General features: G+C 47.3%; 1 protein-coding gene across 3 annotated transcripts in view; it reads right to left on the minus strand.

Annotated features, from left to right (window-relative positions):
* Rph3al (rabphilin 3A-like (without C2 domains)) overlaps positions 1 to 249 on the minus strand; it is a 151531-nt gene extending 151282 nt beyond the window's left edge. For all 3 annotated transcript variants that reach the window (XM_013503520.1, XM_005402634.2, XM_005402633.2), the window contains exon 1: positions 190 to 249. The gene's annotated coding sequence lies outside the window, so the exon portion shown is untranslated. The remainder of the gene's footprint in view (positions 1 to 189) is intronic.
* Positions 250 to 11364: the final 11115 nt, after the last annotated feature.

The following is an 11364-nucleotide window of genomic DNA, read 5'->3' on the forward strand; positions in this document are numbered from 1 at the left end:
TCGGCGCCAGGCCCTGCCCGCGCCCCGCCGCTCCCGCGGCTCAGCCCCCAGCCCGAGCTTCCAGATCCCAGCCGCTGTTCTGGGGCCGTCCTGCGCGCCCCCTCCGGCCCCCGCCGCAGAGTCAGAAGCACTCTCGGGCCCTCCAACGTGGGCCCCGAAAGGGGGCGGCCCCACTTTGGCCACTCTTACCTGGGGGTCCGGCCCTGCCGCCCGCGCGCGCTCCCTGGCTGCCCTCTGGTGGCGGCCGCGGGTACCCGCCGCGCCCCGCCCCGCCCCGCCCCGCCCCGGGACCTGTTGCTGCGGGCTGGAGAGTCCTGGCCCGCGGTCCCACGGAGGTGACTACCTCTCTGGATGGTCATCTTCGCCACCGAATGGGTCTCAGGGCTCCTTGTTCCTGGATAGCAAACCGCTTTGGCTTTTCTCTAAGCAGCTTCGAGTCTCTAATCCCAAATTTAAAGCCTGATTTGTAGAAGCGACCCATGCTAACGACCATGGGGCCTGCAGCTGCGTATTACACTGTGCAACCTAAGCTGCAGTGACTTTCTGTGTAAAGGGGAAGATCATCATAGTCTTTTGGTGAGGACTGATCAGCTCATGTTGGGGAAGCCCTCTGCCCAAGGCCTGGCCACTGTAAGAACTCAATGGCGGGGTGGGGGATGGGGGGAATGCCGCTAAGGGGAACAGCGTTTGCCTACTGTGCTAGAGGTCCTGGGTTTTCAGCGGTGGGAGTAATGAATGTCATCATCCCCACCTTCATCACCTCACTAACCCCCAAATCCCAAGGCCACGGGGCCCACCCAGAGACCCACCACCTCCCCTCTAGGAGGTGCTTGCACCACTGCACAGCCCCAGGACAGCCCTCACTGTCGGGAGGGCGGGGGGGGGGCGCGGCTCCCACCCTCAGGACCAGCTGCTGGCCACGTGAAAAAGTCTTACACCCTGACCAGACGTTATTTCCAGATAGCGCCTTCTCTGGCCGGAGGCTCTGGCCCTGTGCAGATGGTGCAAAATTGATCCTTTTATTCCTGCACTAGTAAGACTTTCGGTGGACAATTGCTGCACCTCTGCTGTATGCCTCAGCTGTGCTGGGGACTCTTACACGGTTCAGTTAACTCTTGTTTTCCCAGGTCTCCTGCCCAGGATACCGGGCCCCAAAACAGTAACAAAACTGTCTTTATCTGGCTGTGCCCTGGGGCATCTTCTGTCTGGCCTCTCTACTTGCTCAGGAGCCAGTTCCTTTCCTCCTGCCCCGGTGTGAGATGAGCTGTCCTCTCTGGGGCTCTGCACGCTCACTGCTGAAGGGACCCACAATTCCACATGAGTGTCAGCATGGGTACCCACGTGCACACCGCCCTGCACAGCCTTGTACTCCAAATTCCTGTAGAAAGCTGGTGATAAGTTCCTTTTATTCTTGTCAATTCCTTTTCCCATAGCTCAGAGAAGAGCACCTCTCTGAATCTACTCAGCAGGATTGAAAATGGCCTCTTTTTGTTCCTTGGTCCGAGCATACTAGTATCTTTTCTTCCTCAGATGGATTACAGGTGGGGTTGGAGATGTAGCTCAGTGATAAGACCGGTCCCAGTCTGGATCCTTAAATTCTGAAGGTCTATTAAGAAATAAAGAGAGAGCAAGCCAAGCATCACAGTGCATGCCTGTAATCCCAGAATTGGGGAGGCTGAGACAGGAGGATTGCTGCAAATTCAAGGCCAACATGGAGGACATAGTGAGTTCAAGTTCAGACTGAACTACATAGCAAGTCTTAAAAAAGAAAAAGAAAAAAAAAGCTTGCATGGAGGCATGTACCCTAATCCCAGCACTCTGAGAGGCTAAGGCAGGAGGATTGCAAATTCAAGCTCAGTCTGGACAATTTAGTGACCCAGTGAGACCCTATTTTAACATAATAAATAAAAAGGACTGGGCAAGTAGTGAAAGTGCGAAAGCTGTGAATTCAGTCCCCAGTACCGAGAGAGAAAGCAGTTGTGTGTGTGTGTGTGTGTGTGTGTGTGTGTGTGTAAAATGTCTCTTTTCTATTGAATCTATAAGAGACAAATAGATATTGGAATCATATATTACTCCAACAGGTATGTCATCTTGCTAACTGAAGACTTTCTCAATATGTATGAGTAATGCATCTTCGTTATAAAGTTTTATGCATTTCCAAGTGCCACTGATTTATGTAATTCATGATCTGTGCCACGGCTATTCATGCCTTCGGTTGTAGATGTACTCCTGGTGGGCCCAAATACACACTGGTGGAAATTAGTGACTGTATCTGAAACTCTCCTCTCTCTGCTTCAGATCACTTGGCCTCCTTTTGGTCCAGTGATTTTTCATATTTCAAAAAGTGAGAGGAAGCCGTGTGTCTGTATACTTCTAGCCCCATGACTCAAGTTTCTTTATTTGGGGCTGGAACGGTTTCCTCGCAGGGAGATAATGCTAGGTATTAGCCTGTACTGATGAGATGCCTGCCTTTAATTGCCCATTCATCCACCCAGCAACATTCTGGAGCATCTTTTATGGACTAGTCACTGTGCTGGGTATTGAGGACACGGAGAAGAGGGGACAGTGCTTATTCCTGAGGATTCAAGCTTAGTAAATGGATGATAAAAATAAACACACAGGACTTTATAAAAATGGCTATAAAATGCTTCAAAATTGCTATAGCATTCACTCCAGGACCCAGGCAACTTCCATTCACACAGCACGAGGAAGCTGCAGGCCATGTAGACCAAAATCACTTGCTTTGGGGTTTTTTTGTATGGAGAGCATCCCAAAGGCACGTTTAAGACCTCCGTTTCTATTCGGTGGGAGCAAGCCAGGTTGGAAGAATGATTCAAAGAAAAATCAGGAGTCCCTTTTGTCCCCTAATGGAATTGAGCTCAGACTTCCCTTTTTAGAAGATTGAAGGTGGGAAGCAGGCAGGATGGTGTCTTAATTACTTTCTTGTCACTGGGACAGAATACTCAACACCTAGCGAGGCATGGTGGTGCATGCTTGTGATCCCAGCACTCAAGAGGTCGAAGCAAGAGAATTGCTGTGAGTTTGAGGCCAGTCTGAGCTAGTGACTTCAGGGCCAGCCTGAGCTGCATAGAGAGCCTCTGTCTATAAAAACCAAAAACAAGCAAAAACTGACACCAACAGCTTTAAGGAGGACAGGTTTATTGTGGCTCACAAGGTTTAAGTCCATATTCCACTAGCTCCCAGACAGGCCAGCATGGCTGAGGAGAGTTGCAGACAGGAAGCAGAGCATCGAGGGAGAGGCCAGAAAGGGCAGTATAACTTCTGGGTCACACTTACACTGACCCACATCTTCTGACCAGAACCCACCTTCAACAGCAAGTTAGTTATACCACTCCCATAACCCAATCGCCTTTCAAAAGCCACACTTTGAGTGCATGAAGATTTAGGGGGACCAAAATGTTCCACCCCTGGCCACCCAAAACTAATATACATTTCTTTATGCAATATACATTTAGCCCATCTCTAAGAGTTATCAAAATCCTAATGGTTCCAGCGTTACTAAAGAGTCCAAAGTCTTGCCAGGTGTGATGGTGTGTGCCTGTAATCCCAGCACTCGGGAAGCAGAGGCAGGAGGATCGTTGTGAGTTCAAGGCCAGCCTGGGCTACAACATGAGCTCAAGGCCAGCCTGAACTACATAGCGAGACCCTGTCTCAAAAAGACAGAAAAAAAAAAAAAAAGTCCAAAGTCTCCCCTGAAATACAAGGCAAACTCTTAGTGGTGAACCTCTGTAATTTCAAAAAGAAGTTAAATACTGTTTAAATTAAATATACAATGGCACATGTTAAACATTCTCACTCCAAAATGGAGAAATAGAAGGATAAAAACTAATGGGACCAAAACAAGACCAAAGCACAGCAGGGCAAAATTAAATCCTGTAACTCTGTGTCCAGCACCTGTGGCAGGCTGTGCTGAGATGCAAACTCCAAAGGGCTTGAGCAGCCCTGCCCCTATGGCATTGCCAGTGGTTGTATCTCTCGTGGCTTCTCTCTTGGGCTAGGTTTGCTCACTCCTGTGAGTTTCCTCAGACATTCTATGCTCCTGGATTCTCCAGTTTCCTGGGGTCTCTGCTGTACTTTTGGTTTCACTTTCGTAACTTCACATACTGCCTTCTGAGGGGCACACTGCCTGGCCCCTCAGGCCTTCTCCTGAAATCTAGATGGAAACCTTCCTAAGCGCACAACACTCTTGCCTTCTGCATGCCTGTAAAACCAGCACCACATAGTTGACTCCAAGGTCTACTGCCAGCTCAAGCAATACCCAGGCTTTCTTTTATCATGGTTGCCGAGGTTTCTGAGTCCCTGAACGGCTGAGCTCTATGAACTAAATCCTAGGAAACAAATTCTCTAGTCAGCTCTTTGGGAGCGTGCCCTGGAGGTCCTTTCTCAAAGCAGTCTTTCAGATTTGACATTTTGAGCCTGTGAAAGATGGAATCTTGCTGGTTCCTCACATGCCCTTAAGCCATTTTTCCTCTTGTCCTAATCCAAAGTATTAAAACTTGGCTTAGTTTTAATATTAATATTTGCAGCAACCAACCTCTTTTCTGTTACATCTTTGTGGTGCTTTCCTTCTGGAAAAGCTAAAAACTATTAAAATGGGTTTTTGCTCTTGATTTTCAATATAAACCTGGCTAAAAGCCCCTGACGGTATCCATACCACAGCCCCAAGATTGGGCTGCCTTGAAATTTCCTTTGCTGTATTAATTAATGCACTGCCCTTAATCTCAGTCTTCAGCAAAGTCTCAGGACTTGAGCAAAATATGGAAAAATTTTCTGCCAGAGCGTAACACACAAGACCAGGACCCAACTGCCAAAACTCCTTGTTCCCAGCTGAAACCTCCTGAGCCTGATCTTTCCTGTCTGTTTTTTTAAGATCAGCCATTCAGGTCTTCCGCACTCAAGCCAGAATCTCCCCTCGAACTTGGCTTACAGCATTCTGTAGTTTCTCCAGCCAACATCTCCCGACCTTTCCAAATTCCTCCCATAGATAGTTCCAAAGGCATCTAGAGCACATGGCCAGACCCCACTTCTCTGCTACCAAAATCTGTCTCAGTTACTTCCCTCATTTCTATAACAAAATACTCAACACTTAAAACTTAAAGGGAAAAGAGGTTTATTTCAGCTCAGGTTTCAGTCCATAGTCAGCTGGCTTCAAGCCAGTATAGTATAGCTGAGGGGCATGGCAGAGGAGAGTTGGTCACCTCGTGGCAGCCCAGAAGCAGAGACAAGGGAGGAGCTGAGGAGGGAGATAAATGCTTCTAGGCCACACCCCCTGTGACCTCTCTCCTCAGACCAAACGCTACCTCCTAATAGCAAGTTAGTTATGCTGCTCCTTAATCCAATCACCTTTCAAAATCTCCATGAAGCTTTGGGGCACATCTAGATATAGAGCATAACAGATGATAAGTTGATATGAACTGACAGGACATCCCAAGAGTCCAAGAGTCTTTGACTGTCCTTAATGGTCCAGGACCACAGTGACCAATCCACCCCCCACCCCCAAACACATTACGGGGTGTGAAGCCTGGAAACTTTCTCTGTCTTTCCACTTCCCAAAATGCATTTGACAGGCTGCTTTGGAGCAGCAGAAATACAGGCATCCCAGGACATTCTGGCAAGTTCCCAGCTCCCTGTGGAGCAGGTAGCTGTGGGTGACAATGAGACACTGACCCTCACCTTCCTTCTTTGAGATCCCATATCTCTCACACAGCTGGAGTTCCTCCTTGCTGTTCTTCTCCCCAGCTTGCCTTTCTTTTTTAAAGTCTTTATTTTTAGAACAGCTTTTGATTTAGAAAATTGAACAGATAATATAGAGTTCATCTATTCACCCACACAGAACTTTCCTTGTTGTTAACATTGCATGTCAGATCTCAACAACTAATTTGTTTTGCTTTGTTTTTTTGGTACCGGAGATCGAACTCAGGACATTGTGCTTGCCAGGCAGGTGCTGTGCTTCTGAGCTATATCCCCGGCCCTTGAACAACTAATATGAAAACAACAATATGCAACATAACAACCATTGTTGAATTCCTATCATCTTGTTTGGTGAAACTCTGTATTGTTTATAATTTTTTTTGTTTTTCTTTTTTATTCTTTTTAATGGTTTGATTAATCTTGCATTTTTACATCTGGTAATCTGACCAACTTCGATGAAGATAACAATATGTAATATAACAACCACCGTTAATCCCTACCATTTTTTTCTGAAACCCTGTATCATTCTTATTGTTTTTGCTTTGTTTTGTTTTTCATCTATGTTATTGGCATTTTGCTATGGTTCTTTTTTTAAAATTCTCTTTAAAAAAAAAAAAACCTTTGCATGTTAGAACGGTACGTTTGTTATGACTAATGAATCACTGATACATGGCTGCTAACTGGAGTCCAATTTTTTTCAGATTTTCTTTTTGCCTACTGCCCTTCTTCTGTGCCAGGATTCCATCTCAAATATCACATTACATTTAGCTGTCATGCCTCCTTAGTCTCCTCTTGGTTGCGACAATCTCTGAGACTTCCCTTGTTTTTGATCACCTTGACGGTTCTGACAAGTCCCTGTCAAGTGTATTACAGGATGTCCCTCTCTTGGAATCTGCCTGGTGCTTTTCTTGTGAGCAGACTGGGTTTGAAGAGGAAGATAACAGAAGTAAAGAGCCACGTGTATCACATCAGATCAGAAGTACATGGTACCCACAGGGCTTACTGCTGTTGGTGATGACCTTGTTCCCCGGGCTTAGGCAGTTTGGTGGGTTTCTCTACTACGCGGTTACTGTTTCCTCCCTTCCCATCCTGTACTCTTTGGAAGGAAGTCACCGTGCACAGCCCACATTGAAGGGATGGGGAGTTATGTGTCCTGCCTTAGGGAGGAGAATCTGTGTAAACCATTGGGAGATGTGTATCGTTTTGCCTGTTTGTTAATTCATTCAATTGTTTTTTTCTTTTTTATTCAATTGTTGATTTATGTCTGTATGGCTTCTCAGATGTTTAATTGCTACCTTGGGTTACAATGAAGCTTAGTATTTTTCTTAGATAGCTTGGGTTACAAACCAATTCTTATTATTTTTCTTAGATATTTCCAGCTTTACTATTAGGAACTCTTTCAGTTAGTCCTGGGGCACTGTTGACTTTTCCCTATCAATGTGTACTCTGGGATTTGGGGGTTTGGAGGTTGATGAGGTGTTTATTTCCTTACCTTCTGCCACTGCAAGAATGCTTGAGGCTCGTTTTTATATATTTTATATATTTCGCTGCCCCAATCCTAGAATCAGCCATTTCTCCAAGGAAGGAGCTCTGGCTCCTCTGATTGTATCAGTAGAACAGAATAGTATTAATCCTCTTTGTAGCCAGGCGTGGTGGCGCACGCCTGTAATCCCAGCACTCGGGAGGCTGAGGCAGGAGGATGGTTGCGAGTTCGAGACCAGCCTGGGCTACAAAGTGAGCTCAAGGCCAGCCTGAACTGCAGAGCAAGACCCTGTCTCAAAAAGAAAAAAAAAAAAAGGTAAATCCTCTTTGTTAGTGAGCTCTTTACCCTGTACCTCATGGTGCTGGGGATCAAACTCAAGACCTCAGGCGCGCTATGCATGCGCTACCACTGAGCTACGTCACCAGTCTTCCTTTGCTTGTTTAGTTTGTGATTATTTATTTATTTAGCAGGACTGTGTCCCCAGCCCTGCTTCCATTTTTATTTTGAGATGGACTCTTGCGAGGTCACTAGGTTGCCCAGATTGTGCTAGAACTTGAGAGCCCCTTACCTCAGCTTCCCAGAGTGGTGAGATTACAGGCATGCACCACTGCTCCTGATTCCCCCTTTGCTTTTCGCCATCAATAAACTACAGCGGCCAAGGAGGAGTAACCTTCTGTACCCATCAAATATTCTTGTCTGCCTACTCCCTTAGGGCCTGGGACTCTGGCTTCAAAGACAGCTTCTGGCCTCCAGGCTGTGGCAAGAAGAAGGCAACGGGGAGGTGGTCTGTTTCCTGATACACTGGGGGAGCCTTGGAGTGATCTTCAAGCCACGGGGAAGTCTAGGTGACTCAGAGGTGGCTGGGTAATAAATATCCATCCAGAGAAGTGAGCCCGTGGAAAAATAAATAGCAGCATGAGGTAGGGCCCAGCAGGCAGAGCACTTATGCCAAAGTTTCTCTGGAAGAGACTGTTACTGTGGATACTTGGCTAAGAGAGTTTCTGGTGGCCCATGTGTCTGTTTGAGACAGTGTGTTTATACTTTAATCCAGTTTTTCAAATGTGGCCTCAAGGTCATTTGTGGTCAGAAGCACCTGAGAGGTTGCAGATTCCCAGGTCCTGGTATTAAATCTGGAGGGCGTGGCCTGGAATCTGCATTTTAATTAGTTCTCCCAAGCATTCTGATGTATATCAAGGTTGACTCTTGCACAAAACTCTGGAAATTGTAATCAGGATATTGCATAAGGACAGAACCTGTCTGCTTGCATTCTTCTCCTTCACCTTCTTCTCCTTCCTCCTTCCTCTCTCTCTCTCTTTCTCTTTCTCTGTTTCTTTGAGGTATATGTATCTGCTAAAGCCCTGGTAGGTCTTTCTCCAGAGAGCTGTCCCTCTGAAATGCAATCACAGGAAGCATAGGGCCCTCTCTCTTAGGCACTCCTGAGAGGGCCAAGTCTAACTTCAGTAAGACCCAGTTAGCAGAAGAGATGGCCTGATTATGTGGACACTGACCACTCACCCACTTTTGGTCATTTTTCACTTCTCTGACTGCCCAAGCTCGCTCACTCCCCTACACTCTCCCTTTCAAAGGCCAGATCACCTCCAAACCCATTGCAGTTGAGCCCAGTTCCATGCCAAAGACTTTCCACTGCCACAGTTAGCACAGAATAAATCCCTCCTTCACTGCCTTCAATTAGCATCCAGCTGTACTTTTCTTTCACATTTTCCAGGAATGTTCCTGGTGAGCTGAGCCCTGGGGCTCCCGCTCTGCCTCAGACCAACAGCCTGCAGGATCCAGAGTCATAAAGGCTGCGGCTGAGCTGCCAGTCGGCAAAGCCTGGATCTAGTCACACAACATTGTGCGCTCCTCAGATTTCCCCTGCTCAGGTGGGAGAGGCCCTCCAGAGGCTTCCTACAGGGACAGAACCATAAATCAACAATTGCCAATGCAGCAGAAAACTTTGATCTTCAGAGTTCCAGAAATGGCTCAGGGTGGGTGATAGGGTAGACACAGCAATAACATCCTAAAGGCAACTAAAGTCTAAAGGGAAGCCTCAGTTTCCTCTGAACTGCACATGGTGCAGCAGGGGCTGTGCACACAGAATTGCAAGTGGGCTGGTCCCAGACTCCCGGGTCCCAGTATGGAAGAGTCCAGCGGAAACATCCTAGACAGCAACATGGGGAACAGTCAGTGGCATTCATGAAGCAGTCCTATGTACCAGACCCTGCACAGTCACTTTCTGGGCATTATCTTATTGCACCCTCATGAAGCACCTTATGAGTTACGTACTAGTATTGTCCCCGTGTCACAGGGAAGGGAAGCAAGCTTGGGGACTGCTAAGGTTACTTACAAGGTCACAGAGCTAGTAGGTGGTAGGTCCAGGGTCCCAAGCAAGCAGTCTCCACAGCTGGCTCTTGATGGCTCAGTGCCAGGGTGACCCTGAAAGTGAGTCAGCCCTTATCTCCTCTGCTGATCTAGAAGTGGGGAGAAATTCATTCATCCCAGACCCTTCTGGGCACTCTGGTGCCACCTCCCTGTGTTCCACAGGCCAAGCTCCATCCTGGGCTTTCCTGACACTCAGGCTAGGCAGACAAGGGGAAGCCAAGGTCCTGAGGGAGTACGGCTACCGAGAAGGTGACAGGTATCATTTCAATGCTCCCAGAGTTACAGGAAGGGAAAACTACAGGAATGTCCAGGCAGCCACCTACGGGCCAGAGTCACACAGTCTCCAGGTCATTGCATTTACAAGGCAAGGTCCTGTGGGAAACACCTGGAGCTGGGGGATGAAGGCCTGTTCTGTACACCTGGCATCACTATCACTGGCAAAATGCATAAAATGTCCTGAAAATTTGCATTTTCAGGGAGGAGTCAGGAGTTGGGAATGCCTCCTTATTGATATATCACTTAGGCTATTCTGTCTAAAGAAATGGATCCTATCCAGCAAAGTAAGACAAAGTATAGTACTTCACATAATTCACGTAATCTTCTCAGTAACCCTAGGATTTAAGTACTCTTCTTATCCTGACTATTTAAGAGAAAAGAAAATCAAGGCACAGAAAGTTTAAGTGATTTGCCCAGGGTCACACAGCTAATAAGTAGCAGAATCTGGGCTCAAACCAAGGATTTTTCAGAGACCCTAGGATTTTCATTGCCGTTTTCTCCTGGGGCCCTAGCTCCTGCACAGTCAGAGCCCAGGTCCTGAAAGATAGGTTTTGAAAATTCCGACAATGGGAGATGGGCAGGAGGGTGACAGTGATCAGCAGTCCTTCTGCAGATGACAGACCCCTGCTAGCCTGCCTCTATGCCGTGTTTCTCTGCTCTGGTGGCTAAACACACCAAGGAGTCACACAGCGAGCCAGGCTTATGGTAGAGAACAGGAAATAGTAAAAGAAAGCTTTTCAGTTTCTCGGGGGTGGGGGACTTGGGTCCGGAGGGAACTTGGGGAAGAAAGAGGTCAGATGAACTGGCATGTTTCTTGGCCTGCCTAAACAAAGCCACACAAATGAGTGCTTTAGCCAACAGACCCAGTTCAAGGTTGGAAGCCCGGGCTGCAGGTCTCAGCAGGCCAATTTCTTCCCGAGTTCTCTCTCCTGGGCTTCTGGGCGGCCATCTTCTCTCTGTGTCTCTGTGTATGACTGTGTCTAAGTCTCTTCTTACAAGGACACTTGAACTGTTGGATTCAGGGCCACGACAATGAACTCATTTTAACTTACTACCTTTGTTTTGTTTTTCTTTTTGAGATGGGGCTTTGCTGTGTTGCCCAGGTTAGTCCTGAACTAGCTCAAGTGATCTTTCTGCCCCAGCCTCCCAAGTACCTGAGACTTTAGGTATTTGTCATTGCTCCTGGCTTTTTTTCTTTTTTTCTTGTTTTTTTGTTTTTTTGTTTTTTTTTTGAGACAGGGTCTAGCTATGTAGTCCAGGCTGGTCTTTTTTTTCTTTGGTACCGGGAATCAAACTCGAGACCTTGTGCTTGCCAGGCAGGCGCTGTGCCGCTGAGCTATATCCCCGGCCCCAAGGCTGGTCTTGAACTCACTATGTAGCCCAAGATGCCCTTGAATGTACATCAATCCTCTTGCCTCAGGCTCCCAAGTGCTGGGATTATAGACATGTGCCACCATGCCTGGCAACTCTTGGCTTTTATTACTCTTTAAAAGTTCTATATCCAGCCGGGC

The sequence above is a fragment of the Chinchilla lanigera genome, unplaced genomic scaffold (assembly GCF_000276665.1).
Source record: "Chinchilla lanigera isolate Chin_1 unplaced genomic scaffold, ChiLan1.0 scaffold00080, whole genome shotgun sequence".
Lineage (NCBI taxonomy): Eukaryota > Metazoa > Chordata > Mammalia > Rodentia > Chinchillidae > Chinchilla > Chinchilla lanigera.